The following is a 10,257-nucleotide window of genomic DNA, read 5'->3' on the forward strand; positions in this document are numbered from 1 at the left end:
TTTAATAATATAGGAGATGCTCCATTGTTTAATTTGAATGAAGCAGACAGCGTTCATGCAGAGGGAGGCATGGGGTCAGTGAATGAGACTTTCTAAGAACAGTGAAAAATGTTTAGGAGCTAATGACAGAGTACAAGACTGAAAGACGACTCACTTGAGCATTTTTCTTTCTTTCTTTTTTTCACCTTAGCTTTAGGCTCCAGTCAGCCAGCCGTATCAGTAGATTTGATGTTAAACAGTATGCAGAAGACATCAATCTAGATGATCTACTGGGCAATTAGGTAACAAGCATATGGCTGGCTACTTTGGTTTTCCAGAGCTGTTTCAGAGCTGTTTTAAGTGCACAGCTTTTTCAGATCCAAGTAACTTTTAATTTGAATCCTCCGTATACAGTGTTATGTAGCCTTAATGATAGAAAGTTAAAGTAAAGAGTAACTGCATCTACTCATGTTTACATAATTTAAACAGGCTCCTGGTCACGACTGCTGGAATGGCGCCGACAGACAGACATAGCGGCTCTGCTTCTAGCTCCTAAGCAACTTAGCACTATTTTGTTTTGTTGTGTGTTATTTCTTACGTTATTAGTCCAGAATGTTTTTTGTGTTATTACATACAGCCGGAAATAACTTTTGGATATCAGAGCGGTGGTAACTCACCAGCATTACGACCAGAAATTTGTACGTACCCCCCAGGGCAATTGAACTTATCCCAGAGGCTGCTCCAAGACGCCGCCTTTGGAGAACAGGTATTCGGAGTGGACTTCTAGTCCGACTCAGGAGGCATGCACACCATCCACTATTTCTGAGTATATTACTTGCTAATGTTCAGTCTCTGGACAATAAAGTAGACGAGCTCAGGGCGAGGATCTCCTTCCACAGAAACATCAGGAACTGTAACATATTCTGTTTCACAGAATCATGGATTTCTCTGTATATACTGTCCTATCCATACAGCCAGCTGGGTTCTCAGTACATCACGCAGACAGGAATAAAGAACCCTCCGGGAATAAGAAAGGTGGTGGTGTATGTTTTATGATTAACTACTTATGGTGTGATTGTGATAACATACAGAAACTCAAGTTATTTTGTTCACCCCACCTAGAATACCTCACAATCAAATGCCAACTGTATTACCTCCCAAGATAATTATCTTCGGTTATAGTCACAGCCGTGTATATTCCCACTCTAGCCGATACCTTGACGGCCTTCAAGGAACTACACTGGACTTCATGCAAACTGGAAACTACATATCCTGAGGCCGCATTTATTGTAGCTGGGGATTTTAATAAAGCAAATTTGCGGAAAATGGTACACTCGACCACTGCTACTCCCCCTTCCAAGATGCCTACAAGGCCCTCCCCGCCCTCCCTTCGGAAAATCAGATCACGACTCCATTTTCCTCCTCCCTTCCTGTAGGCAGAAACTTAAACAAGAAGTACCCATGCAAAGGTCTATTCAACGCTGGTCTGACCAATCGGAATCCATGCTTCAAGATTGTTTTGATCACGCGGACTGGGATATGTTCCGGGTAGCCTCTGAGAATAACATTGACGTATACACGGACACGGTGACTGAGTTCATCAGGAAGTGTATAGGGGATGTTGTTCCCACTGTAACAATTAAAACCTACCCAAACCAGAAACCATGGATAGGTGGATAAACTGAAAGCGCAAACCACTGCATTTAACCATGGCAAGGTGACTGGGAATATGGTCGAATACAAACAGTGTATTTATTTCCTCCGTAAGGCAATCAAACAGGTAAAACGTCAGTACAGAGACAAAGTGGAGTTGCAATTCAACGGCTCAGACACAAGACATATGTGGCAGTGTCTACAGACAATCACGGTTTACAAAGGGAAAAACAGCCATGTCGCGGACACCGACGTCTTGCTCCCGGACAAGCTAAACACTTTCTTGGCCCGCTTTGAGGATAACACAGTGCCACTGATGAGGCCTGCTCCCAAGGACTGTGGGATCTCGTTCTCCATGGCCGATGTAAGTAAGACATTTATGCGTGTTAACCCTCGCCAGGCTGCCGGCCCAGATGGCATCCCTAGCCGCGTCCTCAGAGCATATGCAGACCAGCTAGCTGGAGTGTTTACGGACATATTCAATCTCTCCCTATCCCAGTCTGCTTTCCCCACCTGCTTCAAGATGTCCACCATTGTTCCTGTACCCAAGAAAGCAAAGGTAACTGAACCAAATGACTATTGCCCCGTAGTGCTTTGAGAGGCTAGTTAAGGATCATATCTCCTCTACCTTACCTGACACCCTGGACCCACTTCAATTTGCTTACCGCCCCAATAGATCCACAGACAATACAATCGCCATCGTACTGCACACTGCCCTATCCCATCTTGACATGAGGAATACCTACGTCAGAAGGCTGTTCATTGACTACAGCTCAGCCTTCAATACCATAGTACCCTCCAAGCTCATCATTAAGCACGGGGCCCTGGATCTGAACCCCGCCCTGTGCAACTGGGTCCTGGACTCCCTGACGGGCCGTCCCCAGGTGGTGAAGGTAGGAAACAACACCTCCATTTTGCTGATCCTCAACACAGGGGCCCCACAAGGGTATGTGCTCAGCCCCCTCCTGTACTCCCTGTTCACCCATGACTACGTGGCCATGCATGCCTCCAACTCAATCATCAAGTGTGCAGACGACACAACAGTAGTAGGCCTGATTACCAACAATGACGAGACAGCCTACATGGAGGAGGTGACGGCCCTGGCAGAGTGGTGCCAGGAAAATAAACTCTCCCTCAACGTCTACAAAATGAAGGAGCTGATTGTAGACTTCAGGAAACAGCAGAGGGAGCACACCCCTATCCACATTGACGGAACCGCAGTGGAGAAGGTGGAAAGTATCAAGGTCCTCAGCGTACACATCACTGACAATCTGAAATGGTCCACCCACATAGACAGTGTGGTGAAGAAGGTGCAACAATTCCTCTTCAACCTCAGGAGGCTGAAAAAATGTGGCTTGGCCCCTTAGACCCTCACAAACTTTTACAGATGCACAATTGAGAGCATCCTGTCGGGATGTATCACCGCCTGGTACAGAAACTGCATGGCCCGCAACCGCAGGGCTCTCCAGAGGGTGGTGGGGTCTGCCCAACGCATTAATGGGGGCACCATGCCAGTCCTCCAGGACACCGACTGCACCGATGTTACAGGAAGGCCAAAAAGATCATCAAGGACATCAACCACCCGAGCTATGGCCTGTTCACCCCGTTGTCATCCATAAGGCAAGTTCAGTACATGTGCAGCAAAGCTGCGACCGAGAGACTGAAAAACAGCTTCTATCTCAAGGCCATCAAACTGTTAAATAGCCATCACTAGCCGGCTACCACCCGGTTACTCAACCCTGCACCTTTGAGGCTGCTGCCCTATATGCATAGATATGGAATCACTGGCCGCTTTACTCATCTCATCTAAATATACTGTATTCTATTCAACTGTATTTTAGTCAGTGCCACTCCTACATTGCTCATCTTAATAATTATATATCTTAATTCCATTCTTTGACTTTTAGATTTGTATGTATTGTTATGAATTGTTAGATACTACTGCACTGTTGGAGCTCGGAACACAAGCATTTCGCTACACCTTCAATAACATCTGCAAAATATGTGTATGTGACCAATAAGATTTGATTTGATACTGTGTCTGAAGACTTAATAGCTGTCAAATCCTTACTTTGCTTGTTTCCTCAATTTGTTGCTTCCCTCTCAAAGTTCATTCGAGGAGGAAACCCAAGGGAGCATGGAAGGGAACATTTTTACATTATTTAAACAGGGCACTGGCCTGGTCTGGTCAGTCTTACCTGAGGCCTTAGACCGTGGTGCATCATGGCCAGAAAATAGATTATAGGGACCACGTTGAATATTCTACACGCCTCCCTGTACCCCTTCAGGCCAGTTGGGTCATATGCTTCCACATCAACAACAGAACCAAGCAGACTCAAGAACTGGGTTCAAATACTGTTTGAAATCCTTTAAAATACTTCAGCTGGACGTGATTGAACTTGGATGATGCAATGGAACCAATAGAATAGTCCCAACACTGCAATTCCCATCCACTGGGCACTTCAGACAGGCTAAAGCAAACGCTCAAAGTAGTTGAACGATTTCAAATAGTAGTTGAACACAGGTCTGACCCAGCCACACTTGTTTCACCATCAGAGCCCCTCACTATCAAAACACTGAGTAAAAGGACTTGGCATCTCTGCATATCCCTCTGAGATGGCCTAGCTGTCAATGTGACTTTTGTCATTAAAGTCCCTTGCAGTTCATTTCACCACGTCTGGGGACTTGGTACTAGCTCATTCATGTACCGGATGGCCTTCACTTATGGTGAAAGAAGCCTTGATACAATGTATTGATAAAGTCATTAAGATGCACAACAGGAATCTGTTGAGTATGGCGCCGGAGGGGAATGCTGCCGTCTTATCGGCTCTTAACCAATCATGCTATTTTGTTTGTTTTTTCGCATTGTTCGTAACTTGTTTTGTAAGTAATGTTGCTGCTACCATTTCTTATGACCGAAAATAACTTCTGGACATCAGAACTGCGATTGCTCACCTCAAACTGGAGGAAGAGTTCTTCTTCATTGAGTCAGACGGGAGGGATATAATACAGACACCCGACCAGGCCCAGATCCCTGTTATTCGCTGGAGGAAACGCAGATTTTGCAGAATCAGAGATCAGGGTGCCTTGTGAGGATCAGGCGACGAGTGGCTAATCTGCCCATGCCTTCAGTCCTGCTAGCTAACATTCAGTCACTTGAAAATAAATGGGACGAACTGAAAGCACGTTTCTCCTACCAACGGGACATTAAAATCTGTAATATCTTATGTTTCAGGGAGTCATGGCTGACCGACGATGTTAAGAACATACAGCTGGCGGGTTATACACTCTATCGGCAGGACAGAACAGCAGCCTCTGGTAAGACACGGGGCGGGGTCCTATGGCATTTATGTAAACAACAGCTGGTGCACGATATCTAAGGAAGTATCGAGGTTTTGCTCGCCTGAGGTAAAGTATCTCATGATAAGCTGTAGACAACACTATCTACCTAGAGACTTTTCATCTGTATTTTTCATAGCTGTCTACATACCACCATAGACCGATGCTAGCGCTAAAACTGCATTCAATGAGCTGTATACCGCCATAAGCAAGCAGGAAAATGCTCATCCAGAGGCGGCACTCCTAGTGGCCGGGGACCTTAATGCAGGGAAACTTAAATCAGTTTTACCTAATTTTTATTTATCAACATGTTAAATGTGCAACTAGAGAGAAACAAATTCAAGACCACCTTTACTCCACACACAGAGACGCATACAAAGCTCTCTCTCGCCCTCCATTTGGCAAATCTGACTATAATTCTATCCTCCTGATTCCTGTTTACAAGCAAAAATTAAAGCAGGAAGCACCAGTGACTCGGTCTATAGAAAAGTAGTCAGATGAAGCAGATACTAAACTACAGGACTGTTTTGCTAGCACAGACTGGAATATGTTTCTGGATTCTTCCGATGGCATTGAGGAGTACAAGACATCAGTCACTGGCTTTATCAATAAGTGCATTGAGGACGTCGTCCCTACAGTGACTGTATGTACATACACCAACCAGAAGCCATGGTTTACAGGCAACATTTGCACTTAGCTAAAGGGTAGAGCTGCCACTTTCAAGGAGCGGGACTCTAACCCTGGAAGCTTGTAAGAAATCCCGCTATGCCCTCAAGCATCTAATAAGGACTAAGATTGAATCGTCCTACACCGGCTCCGACACCTGTCGGATGTGGCAGAGCCTGCAAACAGGCCACAGGTCCAGACGGATTACCAGGACTTGTACTCCGAGCATGCGCTGACCAACTGGCAAGTGTCTTCACTGACGTTTTAAACCTCTCCCTGTCTGAGTCTGAGCAAGGCACTACAGAGGGTAGTGTGTACGGTCCAGTACATCACCGGGGCCAAGCTTCCTGCCATCCAGGATGTTTATACCAGGCGGTGTCAGAGGAAGGCCCTAAAAATTGTCAAAGACTCCAGCCACCCTAGTCATAGACTGTTCTCTCTGTTACCGCATGGCAAGCGGTACCAGAGCGCCAAGTCTAGGTCCAAGAGGCTCCTAAATATCTTCTACCCCCAAGCCATAAGACTCCTGAACAGTTAATAAAATTGCTACCCAGACTGTTGGCATTGACCCCCCTCCCCACCGAAACTCTGCTTTCGACTCTCTGTTATTATCTATGCATAATCACTTTAATAACTCTACCTACATGCACATATTACCTCAATTACCTTGACACCGGTGCCCCTGCACATTGACTCTGTACTGGTACCCCTGTATATAGCCCTGCTATTGTTATTTACTGCTGCTCTTTAATAATTAGTTATTCTTGTCTCTTACTTTTTTTAGGTATTTTGCGTTGTTGGTTAAGGGCTTGTAAGTAATAATTAATTAAGGGCTTGTAAGTAATAATTTCACTGTAAGGTCTACACCTGCTGTATTCGGTGCATGTCACAAATAACATTTGATTTGATTTTGATTTGAGGAGTGTGTGTAGGTGTTTGTTTCTGCATTTTAATCAGGTGAAAAAGCAGAGAGGAAGAGGAGGGGGAGGAGGAGGAAAAGGGAGAAGGAGAGGGAAGGGAGAAAGGGGAGAGAGAGAGAAGTGAAACTGTTAATGATGATGCGTCCTAGAGAGAGGAAACAGAAAGAGCATGTGAATGTCAGTAGATCGATCTGTCAGAGATGAAACGGTTAATGACAAACGCATGACTCACATCAGCCATTTCTTTTCCGCGAGACGAGAGACCGAGACTGACAAACCACACACTCTGCCCCTTAGCTCTCCGACTCTGATGCCCTTTATCAGAACGTGTGATTCACCCACCTCTCTCTCTCATTCTCTATTTTAATAAGAACTCACAGCGCTACAATGTGCTACCTGTTTCGTTTACAAAATGAGTCCCTTTTGGGTAGTGTTTTTCTCATGTAATTTTAACATTCTGTCACAACTTAATAAAAAACGTGTTTTCCCATCCCCTTCAAAAAGACTATAGTAAGTGCCTATTACGTGCCAAATAAAGTAGCAGGGTTGACCATAACAGGAAAGACGATTTCATCTAAAATCAGCCATAAATCCCCTTGTGCTTGTGACCAAAGGAATGGAAGCTTGTTGTTCACAACAGGAGTGGCAATTGATTGAATACAAAAAATATTTATTTGTTAAGACATTTCTAGACTGTCTATCTATGGGTGACAGGGTTGACGTGTTATGCTCGACCCACTCAGTTTTCCACCACAAAACACCAGGAAATGGCCCAAAAAAGAAGAATCTCATGTGCTTTCATACTATGATTTGACTATTAGATGTTCAATGTTTCTTTTGAATAAAAAAAAGGAATAGTTTCAAATGAATGAAAGTTCAGTTCACGTAACAGGGTTGACCTTAAAATGAGGGACAGGTTTAATCTTAAATTGAATCACATTAAATAAATGATAATCTTATGTTATTTATTTTTATATTTAATTAAACCTTTATTTAACTAGGCCAGTCAGTTAAGAACAAATTCTTATTTACAATGATGGCCTACCCAGGCCAAACCCTAACCAGGACGACGCTGGGCCAATTGAACGCCGCCCTTTGGGACTCCCAATCCATCATTAAGCTCGAGGCCCTGGGTCTGAACCCCGCCCTGTGAAACTGGGTCCTGGACTTCCTGACGGGTCGCCCCCAGGTGGTGAAGGTAGGAAACAACACCTCCTCTTCGCTGATCCTCAACACTGGAGCCCCACAAGGGTGCATGCTCAGCCCCCCGGTGTCACCTCTTCACTGTTGACGTTGAGACTGGTGTTTTGAGGGTACTATTAATGAAGCTGCCAGTTGAGGACTTGTGAGGCATCTGTTTCTCAAACTAGACACTCTAATGTACTTGTCCTCTTGCTCAGTTGTGCAAGGGTTTTCTAATGATCAATTAGCTTTTTAAAATGATAAACTTGGATTAGCTAACATAACGTGCCTTTGGAACACAGGAGTGATGGTTGACAATAATAGAGGAGAGGATGCCTGTTTTTTAAAGTAATTTCTTCACCATCTTAAATAAGCATGCCCCTAAGAACTAAGAACAGATATTGCCCTTGGTTCACTCCAAACCTGACTGCCCTCGACCAGCACAAACACATCCTGTGGCGGACTGCACTTGCATCGAATAGTCCCCGCGATATGCAACTTTTCAGGGAAGTCAGGAACCAATACACGCAGTCAGTTAGGGAAGCAAAGGCTAGCTTTTTCAAACTGAAGTTTGCATCCTGCAGCTCTAACTCCAAAAAGTTTTGGGACACTGTAAAGTCCATGGAGAATAAGAGCACCTCCTACTAGCTGCACACTGCACTGAGGCTAGGAAACACTGTCACCACCGATAAATCCACAATAATCGATAAATTCAATAAGCATTTCTCTACGGCTAGGCATGCTTTCCTCCTGGCTACCCCTACCCCGACCAACAGCTCCGCACCCCCCGCAGCTACTTGCCCAAGCCTCCCCAGCTTCTCCTTCACCCAAATCCAGATAGCAGATGTTCTGAAAGAGCTGCAAAACCTGGACCCTTACAAATCAGCTGGGCTAGACAATCTGGACCTTCTCTTTCTAAAATCATCTGCCGCCATTGTTGCAACCCCAATTACCAGTTTGTTCAACCTCTCTTTCGTTTCGTCCGAGATTCCTAAAGATTGGAAAGCTGCCGCGGTCATCCTCCTGTTCAAAGGGGGTGACACTCTAGACCCAAACTGTTACAAACCTATATCCATCCTGCCCTGCCTTTCTAAAGTCTACGAAAGCAAAGTTGACAAACAGATCAATGACCATTTCGAATCCCACTGTACCTTCTCCGCTATGCAATCCGGTTTCTGAAGTGGTCACGGGTGCACCTCAGCCACGCTCAAGGTACTAAACGATGTCATAACCGCCATCGATAAAAGACAGTAATGTGTAGCCGTCTTCATCAACCTGGCCAAGGCTTTTGACTCTGTCTGTCACCGTATTCTTATCGGCAGACTCAACAGCCTTGGTTTCTCAAATGACTGCCTCGCCTGGTTCACCAACTACTTCTCAGATAGTGTTCAGTGTGTCAAATCGGAGGGCCTGTTGTCCGCACCTCTGGCAGTCTCTATGGGGGTACCACAGGGTTCAATTCTCGGGCTGACTATTTTCTCTGTATATCTCAACGATGTCGCTCTTCCTGCAGGTGATTCCTTGATCCATCTCTACGCAGACGACACCATTCATACATCTGGCCCTTCTTTGGACACTGTGTTAACAAACCTCCAAACGAGCTTCAATGCCATACAACACTCCTTCCGTGGCCTCCAACTGCTTTTAAACACTATTAAAAACGAAATGCATGCTCTTCAACCGATCGCTGCCCGCACCCGCCCATCCGACTAGCATCACTACTCTGGACAGTTCTGACTTAGAATATGTGGACAACTACAAATACCTAGGAGTCTGGCTAGATTGTAAACTCTCCTTCCAGACATTAAGCATCTCCAATCCTTCACTCACGCTGCCAAACATACCCTCGTAAAACTGAATATCCTACCGATCCTTGACTTTGGCGATGTCATTTACAAAATAGCCTCCAACACTCTACTCAGCAAACTGGATGCAGTGCCATCTGTTTTTTCACCAAAGCCCCATATACCACCCACCACTGCAACATGTATGCTCTCATCGGCTGGTCCTTGCAACATATTCGTCACCAGACCCACTGGCACCAGGTCATCTATAAGTCTTTGCTAGGTAAATCTCCCTCTTATCTTAGCTCACTGGTCACCACAACAACACCCACCTGTAGCACACGCTCCAGCAGGTATTTCTCACTGGTCATTCCCAAAGCCAACACCTAATTTTTTACATTTACATTTTAGTCATTTAGCAGACACTCTTATCCAGAGCGACTTACAGTAGTGAAAGCATACATTTCATTTCATGCATTTTTTGTATTTTTTTTTTTTTTGTACTGGCCCCCCGTGGGAATCGAACCCACAACCCTGGCGTTGCACACACCATGCTGGCGTTGCACACACCATGCTGGCGTTGCAAACACCATGCTCTACCAACTGAGCCACAGGGAAGACCCTCCTTTGGCCGCCTTTCCTTCCAGTTCTCTGCTGCCAATGACTGGAACAAATTGCAAAAATCACTGAAGCTGGAGACTTATATCTCCCTCACTAACTTTAAGCATCAGCTA

The sequence above is a fragment of the Salmo trutta genome, chromosome 9 (assembly GCF_901001165.1).
Source record: "Salmo trutta chromosome 9, fSalTru1.1, whole genome shotgun sequence".
NCBI classification, from domain to species: Eukaryota; Metazoa; Chordata; class Actinopteri; order Salmoniformes; family Salmonidae; genus Salmo; species Salmo trutta.